Source organism: Lemur catta, chromosome 14 (assembly GCF_020740605.2).
Source record: "Lemur catta isolate mLemCat1 chromosome 14, mLemCat1.pri, whole genome shotgun sequence".
NCBI classification, from domain to species: Eukaryota; Metazoa; Chordata; class Mammalia; order Primates; family Lemuridae; genus Lemur; species Lemur catta.
The window spans coordinates 67,892,279-67,907,351 of record NC_059141.1 but is presented as its reverse complement, the minus strand read 5'-3'; the positions used below and the strand labels follow the sequence as shown (position 1 = coordinate 67,907,351).

General features: G+C 41.7%; 1 long non-coding RNA gene across 1 annotated transcript; it reads left to right on the top strand.

Annotated features, from left to right (window-relative positions):
• Positions 1-1,777: 1,777 nt before the first annotated feature.
• On the top strand, positions 1,778-13,052 carry LOC123650052. Its single transcript, XR_006739241.1, has 2 exons — positions 1,778-2,243; positions 12,807-13,052. It is a non-coding gene; the product is annotated as an uncharacterized LOC123650052 (long non-coding RNA).
• The last annotated feature ends 2,021 nt before the right edge of the window (positions 13,053-15,073 follow it).

The window sequence follows — 15,073 nt, the reverse complement described above, 5'->3', positions numbered from 1 at the left end:
GAATGTGTTCCTCACAGATAAAGAAAGAATCAGAGAACTGGAAGATAGGTCAGAATAAAACAACAAGAACAGAGATGAAAAATAATGGGAAATATAAAAGAGTATAATGAGACATGGAACAGAGTGAAAAGGTCTAACACATGTAACTTTGATTTCACAAAGGGATATAGGCAAGAGAATGGGACAAAGAATTTTTAGAAAATAGTGCCCAATAAATTTTTCCAAATTTTTGAAAGAAAAGCTACAGGTTCTAGTGCTGGGGTTAAAATAAAAAAAGAAAAGACAAGACACAGGTTACTATGAAATTTAAGCACAAATAAGTACAGAGCAAATCATACCTAGGCACCTCATAATAAAATTGCTGAAAAACAGAAAATCTTAAGAGTAGTCAGAAATTGAGAGGGTGAGATACTATCTTTGAAAGAGCACAACTGATTCTGAATAGTGATTCCAGAAACCATGGAAGCCAAAAGGTAACAGAATGAGAAACCGAAGGCCAGGCGTGGTGGCTCATGCCTGTAATCCTAGCACTTTGGGAGGTTGAGGTGGGAGGATCACTTGGGATCAAGATTTTGAGACCAGCCTGAGCAAGAGTGAGACCTGATCTCTATTAACAGTAGAAAAATTAGCCGGGTGCCATAGTGTGCACCTGTAATCCCAGCTACTCAGCGGGCTGAGGCAGGAGGATCCCTTGACCCTAGGTGTTAGAGGTTGCAGTGAGCTACAGTGACATCACTGCACTCTAGCCTGGGTGACAGACAGAGACTCTGTCTCAAAAAATAAAAAACAAAAAGAAAGAAAGAAAAGATATGGAAAGGATCAAAAGAAAATAATGTATTTTTCCACATCTGATTATAAAGAATTTCAAACCTACAGAAAGGTTGTAAGAGGTAGTCAACATGAAATATCATAAAAATTATACAAATAAATTTTATCATATATTTTATCTCATCATCACACATCTAACCATCTTTCCATCCATCAGCTCATCTTCTTTTGGTACATGTCAGAATCAGCTGTACATGACAGTACACTCCCACCCAAATGCATAATGTTAACTAGAATTTAGCATTTGAGGTCTTTTTTAAAATTTTTAATATTAAGTAGATTGAAATGCGCAAATCTTAAGTGTACTATTCATTAAGTTCTGACAAATACATACACCTGCGTGACCCAAACCTCTATCAAGACACAAAAATTAGGCTGGGTGCGGTGGCTCACGCCTGTAATCCTAGCCCTCTGGGAGGCCAAGGCAGGTGGATCGCTCGAGGTCAGGCGTTCGAGACCAGCCTGAGCGAGACCCCATCTCTACTAAAAATAGAAAGAAATTATCTGGACAACTAAAAATATATATAGAAAAAATTAGCCGGGCATGGTGGCGCATGCCTGTAGTCCCAGCTACTCGGGAGGCTGAGGCAGTAGGATTGCTTAAGCCCAGGAGTTTGAGGTTGCTGTGAGCTAGGCTGACGCCACGGCACTCACTCTAGCCTGGGCAACAGAGTGAGACTCTGTCTCAAAAAAAAAAAAAAAAAAAAAAGATACAAAAATTACTGTTACCCCAGAAAATTCCCTCTTTCATTCAGGAACAATCAGGATTCTGATTTTTTCCTCAATAAGGTAGTTTTTCCTATTATAGAACTTGCCGTACATGGAATCCCATTACCTATGTACTGTTTTGTGTAAGATTTCTTTCATTTAGCATAATGTTTGATATTCATGCGTATTGTGATATGTATCAATAGTTCCTGCCTGCCTGCCTGCCTGCCTTCCTCCCTCTCTCCTTTCCTTCTGCTGAGTAATATTCTACAATATTAATATACCATAGTGTTTATCTGTTGTGTTAGGCATAATTTTGGCTGCCATGGCTTTTGCCCCTGGTGTTACATCCATGAGTATGTTACATTATGGTGTAAAAGGGACTTTATGGATGTAATTAAAGTCACTAGTAAATTGACCTTAAAATAGGGAGATTAGCTTAGATTATCTGGGTGGGCCCAATATAATTACACGAACTCCTAAAAGCAGAAAGATTCAAAACATGAGAAGGACTTGATCCACCATTGCTGGCTTAAAGATACATGAGAAAGAAATGAAATTCTGCCAACAAACAGTGGACTTAGAAGAGGACCTGTGCTCCATATGGAACTGATGGCCAGCCAACAGCCTGACTGCAGCCTTGTGAGACCAATAGAAGAGAACCCAGATGAGCCATGCTGAGTCTGGACTTCTGACCTACAGAAAAGGTGAGATAATAAATAGGTATTGTTTTTAAGCCTCTAAGTTAGTGGTAATTTGTTGTAGCAGCGATAGGGAACTAATACATCCATTCTCTTACTTACAGACACCACGGTTGTTTTTAGTTTTTGGTTGCTATGAATAAAGCTATAAACCTTGTATTCCAAGACTTTTTGTAACTATTTATTTTTGTTTCTCTTGAGTGGATATCCATGAGTGGAATTCCAGGGCCATCGAATAAGTGTATTTGTTTGTTTGTTTATTTATGAGACAGAGTCTCACTCTGTTGCCCTGAGTAGAGTACTGCAGCATCAGCCTAGCTCACAGCAACCTCAAACTCCTGGGCTTAAGCAATCCTCCTGCCTCAGCCTCCCGAGTAGCTGGGATTACAGGCACACACCTGTAGGCCTGGCTAATTTTTCTATTTTTAATAGAGACGGGATTTTGCTCCTGCTCAGGCTAGTCTCAAACTCCTGAGCTCAAGTGATCCTCCTGCCTCAGCCTTCCAGAGTGTTAGGATTACAGGCATGAGCCACCGTACCTGGCCAAGTGTGTTTATTTTTATAAGAAACTGCCATACTTTTATCTAAAGTGGTTTCACATTTTATACCACACCATCAGTTAATGAGAACACTGGTAGCTCTAAACTGTCACCAATATTTGGTGTTAATCTTTTAAATTTTAGCCATGCAGGTGGGTATATAGTAGGATGCCATAATGGTTTTAATTTGCATTTCCTTTTTGACTAATTACTTTGATCACTCTCATGTGCTTATTGAACATTCATACATCTTCCTTTGTGAGGTGACTATTTAGCCCCTGTTTAAAAAAACGAAATTAGTTTATGTTATTATTGTCTAGTTGTAAGTATTCTTATGTATTATATAAGTCTTTTGTTAAGTTTATGTACAGACATACCTCAGAAATACTGCGGGTTTGGTTCCAGACTGCTGCAATAAAGTGAATATCACAATAAAGTGAATCACACAATTTTTATGCTTTCCCAGTGCATATAAAAGTTATATTTACACTTTACCATTAGTCTATTAAGTGTGCAATAGCATTATATCTAAAAAACAGTATACACACCTTAACTAAAAATATTTTATTGCGAAAAAATGCTAATGATCCTCTGAGCCTTCAGAGAGTTGTAATTGTTTTGCTGATGGAAGGTCTTGCCTTGATGTTGGTGGCTTATGACTGATTAGGGTGGTGGTTGCTGAAGGTTGGGGTGGCTGTGACAATTTCTTAAAACAAAACAACAATGAAGTTTGCCCCATAAATTAACTCTTCCTTTCATGAAATCTTTCTCTGTAGCATGTGATGGTGTTTGACAGCTTTTTACCATGGTAGAACTTCTTTCAAAATTGGAGTGAATCCTCTCAAACCCTGCTGCTGCTTTATTAAGTACGTTTGTGTAATATTCTATTAATAAATCCTTTGTTCTCAATGTTCACAGCATCTTCACCAGGAGTAGATTCCTTTTTAAGAAACACTTTCTTTGCTTATCCATAAGAAGCTACCACTCATACACTCAAATTTTATTATGAGATTTCAGGAATTCAGGCACATATTCAGACTCCAGTTCTAATTCTAGTTCTTGCTGTTTCCACCACATCTATAGTGACTTCTTCCACTGAAGTCTTGAACCCCTGAAAGTCATCCAGCAGGGTTGGAATCAACTTCTTCCAGACTCCTGTTAATGTTGATATTTTGACCTGCTCCCATGAATCATGAGTGTTCTTAATGGCATCTAAAATGGTGAATCCTTTCCAGAGGTTTTCAATCTAGTTTGCTCAGATCCATTAGAGTAATCACTATCAATGGCAGCTATAGCTTTATGAAATATATTTCTTAATAAGAATTGAAAATCGAAATTACTCCTTGAACCATGGGCTGTGAAATGGATGTTGTCTTAGCAGGCATGAACACAGCATTAATTTTTTTGTATGTTACCATCAGAGTTCTTGATTGACTAGTTACATTGTCAATGAGCAGTAATATTTTGAAAGGAATCTTTTTTCCTGAGCAGTAGGTCTTAACAGGGGCTTAAAATATGTATTAAACCCTGCCGTGAACAGATGTGCTGTCATCCAGGCTTTGTTGTTCCACTGGGAGAGCACAGGCAGAGTAGATATAGAATAATTATTAAGAACCCTAGGATTTTGGGGAAGGTAAATGAACATTGGCTTCAACTTCAAGTTACCAGTTGCATTAGTCCCTAACAAGAAAGTCAGTCTGTCCTTTGAAGCTTTGAAGGCAGGCATTAACTTCTTTCTAGCTATGAAAGTCCTAGATGGTATCTTCTTCCAATAGAAGCTTGTTTCATTTACATTGAAACTCCGTTGTCTAGTGTAGCCATCTTCATCAACTATCTTAGCCAGATTTTTCTGGATAACTTGCTGCAGCTTCTATATCAGCACTTGCTGCTTCACCTTGCACGTTTATGTTATGGAGATGGATTCTTTCCTTAATCCTCATGAACCAACTTCTTCTGGTTCCAACTTTTCCTCTGTAGCTTTCTCACTGCTTTCTCACTACGAAAGCTTTTGTCAGCCTTTGCAGAATTGAAGAGAGTTAGGGTTTTGCTCTGTAATAGGATTTGGCTTAAGGGAATGTTGTGGGTGGTTTGATCTTTTATACAAATCACCAAAACTTTCTCCATATCAGCAATAAGTCTGTTTCCTTTGTGTGTTCACTGTGGTAGCACTTCTAATTTCCTTGAAGAACTTTTCCTTTGCATTCACAGCTTGGCCAACTGTTTGGCACAAGAGATCTAGCTTTTGGCCTGTCTTGGCTTTCAACATGCCTTCCTCACTAAGCTTAATCATTTATAGTTTTTGATTCAAAGTTAGAGCTGTGCAACTCTTCCTTTCACTTGGACACTTAGAGACCATTGTAGGGCTATTAATTTTAACATTATTGTGTCTCAGGGAATAGGGAGGCCTGAGGAGATGGAGAGAGATGGGTAATGGTCTGTCAGTGGAACAGTCAGAACACCAACGACATTTATCGATTGTTTGCCATCTTATATGGGTGCAATTTGTAGTGCCCCAAACAGTTACAATAGTAACATCAAAGATCACTGATCACAGATCAGATATAATGGAGAATTTTGAAATATTATAAGAATTACCAAAATGTGATACAGAGACATGAAGCAAGCACATGCTGTTGGGAAAATGGCACCAATAGACTTGCTCAATGTGGAGTTGCCACAACTTTCAATTTGTTTTTGTTTTTAATTTTCAGAATACTACAGGAGTACAAATGTTCTGGTTACATGGATTGCTTTTGTACTGCTTGAGACAAAGTTATAAGTGTGCCTATCACCCAGATAGTATACATTGTACATGTTAGGTTTGATTTCACCCATCCTCTCCTCCCCACTCCCATCTGCTTGATTTCCATTAAGTTTTACTTCCATCTGTGCACATGAGTGCTGTTTGGTTATTTCCAATTTAATAGGGAGTACATGTAATATTTGTTTTTCCATTGTTGTTATACTTCACTAAGGGGAATGGTCTCTAGTCCCATCCAGATTATTATAAAAGGTATTAATTCATTTTTTATGGCTGAGTAGAACTCCATGGTATACATATACCATATTTATTGATTCACTCATGAATTCATGAGCACCTTTGTTGATTCTGCATCTTTGCAATTTTGAATTGTGCTAGTATAAACATTAGAGTGTAAATGTGTTTTTGATAAAATGACTTTTTTTTTCCTTTGGTAAATATCCAGTAGTGGCATTGCTGGATGAAATGGTAGGTCTACTTGTAGTTCTTTGAGGAATCTCCATACTGTTTTCCATAGAGATTGTACTAGTTTGCAGTCCCACCAACAGTGTGTAAGTGTTCCTTTCTCTCTGGATCCATGCCAGCATCTGTTGTTTTGGGATTATTTGATAAAAGCCATTCTCATTGAAGTTATGTGATATTTCATTGTGGTTTTCATTTGCATTTTCCTGATGATTAGTGATGTTGAGCATTTTTTCATATGTTTATTGGCCATTAGTCTATCTTCTTTTGAAAAGCTTCTGTTTATGTCTTTTGCCCACTTTTTAATGGGGTTGTTTGATTTTTTTCTTGCTGATTTGCTTAAGTTCTTTGTAGATTCTGGTTATTAGCCCTTTATTGTACATTCAGAATGAGGATATTTTCTCCCATTCTGTAGATTATCTATTCACTCTGTTGATTATTTCCTTGGCTATTCAGAAGACTTCTAATTTAATCAACTACCATTTATTTATTTATATTGTTGCTGTGATTGCCATTGGAGTCTTAGCCACAAATTCTTTGCCTAGGCTGATATCTGTAAGAGTTTTTCCAACATTTTCTTCTAGAATTCTTATGGTTTTATGTCTTAGGTTTAAGTCAGTTATCCACCTTGAATTAATTTTAGTGAATGGTGAGAGATATGGATCCTGTTTCAATCTTCTACATGTGGCTATCTAATTTTCTCAGCACCACCCATTGAATAGGGATTCTTTTCCCTAGTGTATATTGTTGTCTGTTTTGTCAAAGATCATATGGCAATATGTGTATGGTTTTATATCTGGGTTCTCTGTTCCATTGGTCTATGCCTGTATTTTTGTGCCAGTACCATGCTGTTTTGGTTACTATAGCCTTGTAGTATAGCTTAAAGTCTGGCAACGTAATGCCTCCAGATTTGTTCTTTTTGCTTAAGCTTGCTTTGGCTATTGGGGCTCTTTTCAGGTTCCAAACAAAGTATAGAATTATTTTTTCTAGATGTGTGAAAAATGACATTGGTATTTTGATGAGGATCACATTCAATCTGTAAATCACTTTGGGTAGTATGGATATTTTAACAATGTTGATTCTGCTGATCCATGAGCATGATATGTTTTCCACTTGTTTATATCATCTGCAGTTTCCTTCCTCAATGATTTGTAGTTCTCTTTATAGAGATCTTTCACCTCCTTGGTTAAATATATTCCTAGGTATTTTATTTTGTTTGTATCTATTGTGAAAATTATTGAGCCTTTGATTTGATTCTCAGCTTGACTGTTGCTGGTGTATAGGAATGCTCCTGATTTGTGTACACTGCTTTCGTAATCTGAAACTTCGCTGAATTTGTTTATCAATTTCTGGAGTCTCTTGGCAGAATCTATGGGGTTTTCTAGATATAAGATCATATCATCAGCAAAGAGCAATAGTTTGACATCCTCTTTTCCCACTTGGATACTTTTAATTTCCTTCTCTTGCCTGATTGCTCTGGCTAGGACTTCCAGCACTATGTTGAGTAGAAGTGGTGGCCATGGGCATCCTTGTCTTGTTCCAGTTCTAAGTGGAAATGCTTTTAACTTTTCCCCATTCAGTATGATGTTGGCTGTCAGATTGTCATATATGGCTCTTATAATTTTGAGATAAGTTCCATCTATGCATATTTTGTTAAGAGTTTTTATTATGAAAATGTGCTGAATTTTGTTGAATGCTTTTTCTGCATCTATCAAAATGATCATATGATCTTTGTTTTTGCTTCTGTTTATGTAGTGAATCACATCAATGGATTTGTGTATGTTGAACCATCATTGCATCCCTGGGATGAAGCCCACTTGGTTGTGGTGGATTATATTTTTGACGTGCTGCTAAATTCAGTTTGCTAGAATTTTGTTGAGATGTGTTGCATCTACATTCATAAGGAAATTGGTCTTCAGTTACTTTTTTTGTTGTGTTCTTTCCTGGCTTTGGTATCAAGGTGATACTGGCCTCATAGAATAAGTTGGGGAGGATTCCTTCCTTCTCAATCTTATAAAATAACTTCTGCAGTAAGGGTACCAATTCTTCTTTGTAGGTCTGACAAAATTTGGCTGCAAAACCATCTTGTCTGGGATTATTTTTTGTTGGAAGATTTTTTATTGCTTCTTTGATTTCATTGCTCATTATTGGTCTGTGCAGGAGTTCTATTTCTTCCTGATTGAGCCTTGGTAGGTTGTGTGTTTCCAGGAATTTATCCATTTCCTCAACGTTTTTGAGTTTATGTGCATAGAGATTTTTATAGTATTCATAGATGATATTTTGTATTTCTGTGGTATCAGTTGTAATAATATCTCCTTTTTCATTTCTGATTGAGTTTATTGGGATCCTTTCTTTTCTTTCTTTCTTTCTTTCTTTCTTTTTTTTTTTTTTTTGAGACAGAGTCTCGCTCTGTTGCCCAGGCTAGAGTACCGTGGCATCAGCCTAGCTCACAGCAACCTCAAACTCCTGGCCTTAAGCGATCCTCCTGCCTCAGTCTCCCGAGTAGCTGGGACTACAGGCATGCACCACCATACCTGGCTAATTTTTTTTTTCTCTATATATTTTTAGCTGTCTGTATAATTTCTTTCTATTTTTAGTAGGGATGGGGTCTGGCTCTTGCTCAGGCAGGTCTTGAACTCCTGACCTAGAGTGATTCTCCTACCTCTGCCTCCCAGAGTGCTAGGATTACAGGCATGAGCCACTGTGCCTGACCTGGATCCTTTATTTTCTATTTCTGGTTAATCTAGTGAGAGGTCTATCAGTTTTGTTTATCTTTTCAAAGAACCAGTTTTTTGTTTCATTAATTTTATCTATTTCTGTTCATTTTTTATTTCATCTAGTTCTGATCTGACCTTAGTTATTTCTTTTCTTCTGCTGGGTTTGGGTTTGCTTTGCTCTTATTTTTCTAGTTCCTTGAGACAATTCATTAGATTGGGGATTTGTGATCTTTTTGTCTTTTTGATGTAGGCATTTATGGCTATGAATTTTCCCCTTAGGAGTGCTTTTGATGAATCCCATAGATTTTGATAACTTGTATCCCCTTTGTCATTTAGTTTGAGGAATATTAATTTCCTCCTTGACACAATAATCGTTGAGCAGTAGGTGGTCTAATTTCCATGATTTTATGTAGAATTGAGTGTGTTTCTGTTGGAGTTAATTTCTAATTTTATTCCACTAGTGTCTGAAAAGGTACATGGTATAATTTCTATTTTTTGTGAATTTGTTGAGACATGTTTTGTGGCTTAAGATGTGATCAATCTTAGAGAACATTCCATGTGTTGATGAGAAAAATATACATTCAGTAGTTTTGGGGTAGAATGTTCTGTAAATGTGTAATGTGTATTAGGCCCATTTGCTCTAGAGTCTCATTTAAGTCCAGTGTTTCTTTGTTTGTTTTCCGCTTGGAGATCTGTCCTGTTCTGTCAGTGGGGTGTCGATGTTCCCAGCTATTACGATGCTACTGTTTATTACTTTGTTTAGATTTAGTAGGGTTTGCTTTATGAATCTGGGTGCAACTGTGTTAGATGCATAAATATTTAGGACTGTTATGTCTTCTTGTTGAATTGCTCCCTTTACTATTATATAATGACCATCTTTGTCTTTATTTACTATTGTTGATTTGAAGTCTATGTTATCTGACAATAGAATGGCTACACCTGCTTTCTTTTGCTTTCCATTTGCATTGAATATTTTTTTCCATTCCTTCACTTTGATTCTGAATAAGTCCTTGTGGATTAGCTGTGTATCCTGGAGACAGTAGGTACTTGGCTTGTATTTTTACATGCATTCAGGCAGCCTATGTCTCTTGCTTGGGGAATTCAAGCCATTTACATTTATTGAAAGAATCGATAAGTGGGATGCATTTTTGTTCATCCTGTTGAGTAGAAAGAACCCTATTGCTTTGTTATACCTCTTGAGCTATTATTATATATGGGCTCTGAGCTTTAGCTTTTTACACTGGTGGGTGTCTATTGTGCTGATTGACATATAATACAGATCTGAGTACTTCCTGCAGGGCCAGTCTGGTTTTGACAAATTCCCTCAGTGTTTGCTTGTCAAAAAAAGTCTTTATTTCTCCCTCATATAAGAAACTTAATTTTGCAAGATAGAAAACTCTAGGCTAGCCATTATTCTGTTTAAGAAGGCTGAGGATAGCTTCTGGCTTGTATGGTCTCAGTTGAGAAGTCTGCAGTTATCCTGATGGGTTTTCCTTTGTACGTTACCTGATGTTTTCACCTTATGGCTTGCAGGAGTTCCTCCTCTGTGTTAACTTTGGCCAGTCTGATGACTATGTGTCATGGTGATTGCCTCTTTGCAATGAATCTCCCAGGTATTTTTGAGCTTCTTGTACCTTGATATATAAATTTCTAGCAAGATCAGGGAAGTTTTCCTCAATTATTCCCTCAAATAGCTTTTCCAACCTGTGTGTGTTTTCTTCTTCACCCTCTGGGCTGTCTATGCTTCTTATGTTTGAACTCTTTATATAATCCCATATTTCTTGTAGGCTTTTTTTTTTTTTTTTTGGTCCTCTTATTTCTCTGCTCTATGTCTTTGACTGACTTGTTTAATTCAAAGGTGTTGTCTTCAAGCTCTGAGATTCTTTCTTCTGTATGGTGTAGTCTTTTCTTACAACTTTCCACTGTGTTTTGGATTTCCTTGAATAAATTTTTCATTTCCAGAAGTTCTACTTGACTTTTTAAAATAATTTGATTTCTTTAGTGAATTTTTCATTCATTTCTTATATTGTTTGGGTTGTTTCTTTGTGTTGGTTTTCATTTTCTCTTGTATTTTGTTGAACTTCCTTATAATCCAAATTTGGAATTCTTTATCTGTCATTTTGATATTTTCATTTTGGTTGGTATCTATTGATAGAGAGTTGTTTCCTTTTGGGGGTAACCTTTTGCTCTGATTTTTCATACTGCTGGAGTTCTTTCACTGATTCCTTCTCTTCTGGCCTCTTGATGAGTCCTGGGGATATTGGGCTTGGCTTGCGGGCCTGTCCCCACCATCAGTTCCTGACCATGCCTGGGAGAAGTGTGCTGGTCCCAAGTTGCCTATGGGGTGATCAAGCAGGTTTGATGATCCTCTCGGGTTGCTTGTGTCCTGCTGTTGTCACCTCGTCCCAGCAGTATAAATTGCGTTCGGTCCTGCAGCTTAATCTCTGACATCGGGGGAGGTACTTGTGAGTACAAATCAGCCACATCCCATTTGCTTGAGTTTGACAACCCTATGATGATCCATAGAGTTGTTCTCCCTGTTATTGGTTGATGTTTGTGTGAAACAGCCGGCTGCTGAAATGTTCTTTTGTGCCTGTGGTACAGCCTGGTTCCCCTGGTGGAATACTTGAGTGCCCCAAGCTTTAGGAGGGATCCTGTAGTTCCCCTAAGATGACGGGAGGAGCTATGCAGTTCATGGCTAGGTGCAGGAGCCTGCCTGAAAGGCTTTGCAAAGCCTGGGTGTGGCTCAGAAGTTGCTTTTCTGGCCACTAGGGGGAGCCAATGGCATGAGAGTCAGGACAAGCTCTCCAAACAAGGAAGGCTTTTCATGGGGGAGGGGCCTAAATGAGTGCTAAGACCCTGGGGCTGGGATCTTTCTGCCCTTATCCAGTAAGGGAGTTTTTTGTGGGAGGGGTGGGCTCTCCACCAAACTGCCACTCCTTGGACCCCCACAGCACACTCCCATCAGTTTAGTCGTGTGCTCTTCCACCATGCAAGTCCAGCTCTCAAACCTCACCGCAGTCTGTGTGTCTGACCCACTAGTGTGCGTGTCCATGAAATGCCGGCAGGTAGGGGGGTCCAAAGTTGTGCACCCCTCTTCTACTACCAGTCCCAGAGGGAGAGGAGTGGGTCCCACCACCTGTGGGGCTCTCAACCTATGGCAGGTACCTGCTGGAGAGACACAGCCACTCGAGAACTTCTTGGCTTAAACCACACTCCCTATTGTATATGAGTGGGGGGAGGGGCTGCAGCGCCCAGCTGGGGTACCTGAGTACATGGTGTTTGGTTGCTATGGACCCAGGGGCTAGGCTATTCCTCTCAGAATGCCACACCCATATCCAATATGGTGGTTCGCCAGTGGGGGGTATTGTGTGCTCCCAGATTCCTGTTCCTCAGCACCCCAATACAGTCCCCCATTGCATATGTCTTGTGGGCTTCCTTGCCACCTGAGTCCAGCTCCCAGACTTTTCCCCTCCATCCCTCTGCACCCACCTCCAGTCTCGGGTGCGCTGAGACCCGCTTGCTTACCTGAACTGCCGGCTGCCAGCGTGTGACCCTGTGACAGGCCAGTGGGCAGGAAGTTCCCAAATCCTATACCCCTGTTCCACCACAGTTCCTCAAGGGGAAGAAGTGTGGGTCTCACTCTTTGTGGAGACCTCAGCCTGGGATGTGTACCCACTAGAGAGAAGTGGCCATTCGCAAACTACTTGCTCAGACTATGCTCGAGGCTGTAATGGGTGGAAGAGGAGTCACAGCTTCTTGTCAGCCCGAGCTCAATCTGCTTTCTCAGTTGCAGGGTGCTGGGGTGGGAGAAAGCCAGTGCTCTGTCCCCTCATGGCACTCTCCTGGGGGGTGGCCTCGTGGACTGCCCAAACTCCTGGGGCTTGCTAGTTTACCCCATTATTCCGTATTTGCTGTCATGCCTGGGCTTGGGGAGGGTAGAAAAACCTTCAGTAAATTTAGTGGCCGCTGTTCACTGAGGCACATATGAGGGGGAGGGGAGTCTCCCCTTCCCCTTTCACTGGGCTCTGAGCCTCTCTGGGTTTGATCCTCGCTGATATCTTCCCCTCTTTATCTTCTTCCTTCTCAGCTTCGCAGTTTTCTCTGTGGGATCCCAGCTGTCTCAGACATCTCTCTCCATGATCCATACCTGAGCTGTGAGTCTTCTCCCCCCTCCTTTATCTGATATCCTGCCTTCCCACTGGGGCAACCCCACAAGAGATGTCTCTAGTTGGCCATCTTGCCAGAGTTCTCCACAAGCTTTCAATTTGTGAAAAAAATGCAATATCTGTAAGTTGCAATAAAATGCACTTCAATAAAATGAGGCTTGCCTGTATTGTGCGTATTTTCATCCAGGATGAACCAGCAAAGCTCCTGAGACCCCTAGCAGTACAAAGACTGTCTCCCTAGTGCTCTGATCACTGCCCCCTTCACCTTTTCTTTTCTTTTTCTTTTTTCTTTTTTTTGAGACAAAGTCTCGCTCTGTCATCCTGGGTAGAGTGCAGTGGCATCATAGCTCACTGCAACCTCAAACTCCTGGGCTCAAGCGCTCTTCCTGCCTCAGCTTCCCGAGTAGCTGGGACTACAGGTGCACACCACCACGCCCAGCTAATTTTTCTATTTTTAGTAGAGACAGGTTCTTGCTCTTGCTCATGTTGGTCTTGAACCCCTGAGCTCAAGCAATTCTCTTGCCTCAGCCTCCCAGAGTGCTAGAATTACGGCGTGGGCCACTGCACCCAGCCACTCCCCCACCTTTTCATTCCTTGGGCTGTAGTGATCAGATTCAGGGTGCTGTGAGGACAGTGTTTACCACGGAGAGGAGATGGACTTAGGCCTCACATATGTGAAGATGGTGGTGAAATAAAAGAGAGCAACAGCAGTCACGTGGGCTCTGCGGGTGGACAGAGCAGCCTGCTGAGCCACAGGGGACCTGGTCTTCAGTACAGCCACCCACGCAAGCATAAGTGAGCAGGAAAACAAAGACGGGCGCCAGCATCGCTAACACACACACCGCAAAGATCTCCAGCTCACTGAGGCTGTCCCAGCACTGGCCTGAGCTTGTCCATGTGGCAGAGGTGGCGTGAGGGCCATGTGTGATGCAGAACAAGAAGCCTGGCCTCGCTTCCCGCAGCAACCCCGGCACTCAGGTCCCCTCCTCAGGCTGGGGCAGCAGAAGGGGGCGGGTGGCCAGGTAGCAGTCTATGGCCAGGACAGCCAGGAAGGCTCAGAGCCAGCAACGTGTATTCGTGCACAGAACCTGGGGACCATGGCCAGGGGGCTGTGGAGGGGCGAGGGCTGGACGCTGTAGGTGTAGCTCCTCCCAAGGAATGAGGTCCCGCAGGGAGAAGCACGTGGGGCCTGTAGCAGGGTCCAGCCGCATGGAGGTGATAGTGAGCCCCATGCCCAGAAGTGTGGCTGAATATCACAGCGGCATGGAGCCAAAGAGAGTAGACTCAGCTGAGGCTGGACAGACAGCCGAGAGACAACTGTCACCACACCACTGTTCCTGAGCCCAGGTCAAAGCGAGGCGGCTGTGAAGAGCTGCAGACACAGCTGCTGGGAGGCTGACAGACTGGGGCAGTGTTTCCTAAGAGTGCCCCAGGGTCTCAGGCATGACAAAGCCTCTTCCACGTTTTATTTAATTCTCACTAATAGTTTGACAGGTGAGGAAAATGAACTTTAGAATAGAAGAGCGATAGACCCAGGTGAGCAGCATTAATAAGTTACTAATAGGAGGTTAAAACCAAGGTTTGCTATTGCCCCTGAAGCACCACATCTCCTCAGGTCGAGCCCACGCTGAAGGTGCTTTGCGGGAGGCTTGTCTTGGCTTGAGGACTGTCTGCCTCTCCTTTTCCCTTCTTCCAAGACAGCAGGATTAAGGCAAAGCAAGTGGCAGGGTGGGCAGGCCAGCTCTGCTCCCGCCGCACCCCTCGCACTGTCTGCGCCGCCCTCTCCGCGGCCCAGGAAAGGAAGCGTTTCCTGACGAGCTCAGGAGGGGAGCATCGGGCCGCGGCTCCCACGTCTTGTAATGTGCCCCCCTCGTAAGTAACCTATCCTTCTTGTAAATAGTGACTGCATTTTCACTTTCTTCTTCTTTTATTCTTAATTCCATGAAGTGCAAAACTGGGCCTCCTTTTCTTCCTGCTGCCAACACCTCCGCTGTGCTCCGCGCCCGCAGGAACCGCAGTGGCTGCCGGTGGGCACGGGGAGGGCACACGCTGGGAGCTGAGGGCCTTGGCGGCAACAGCTGCCATCTCCAAATTTCCCTTGGAGGGAGGGAAGACGCGTGAGATATGGAGGAAGCGTTTTAGGCTCCTCAAATGGAAGCCTTAGCTGAACATAGTTGCTGACCGCTCA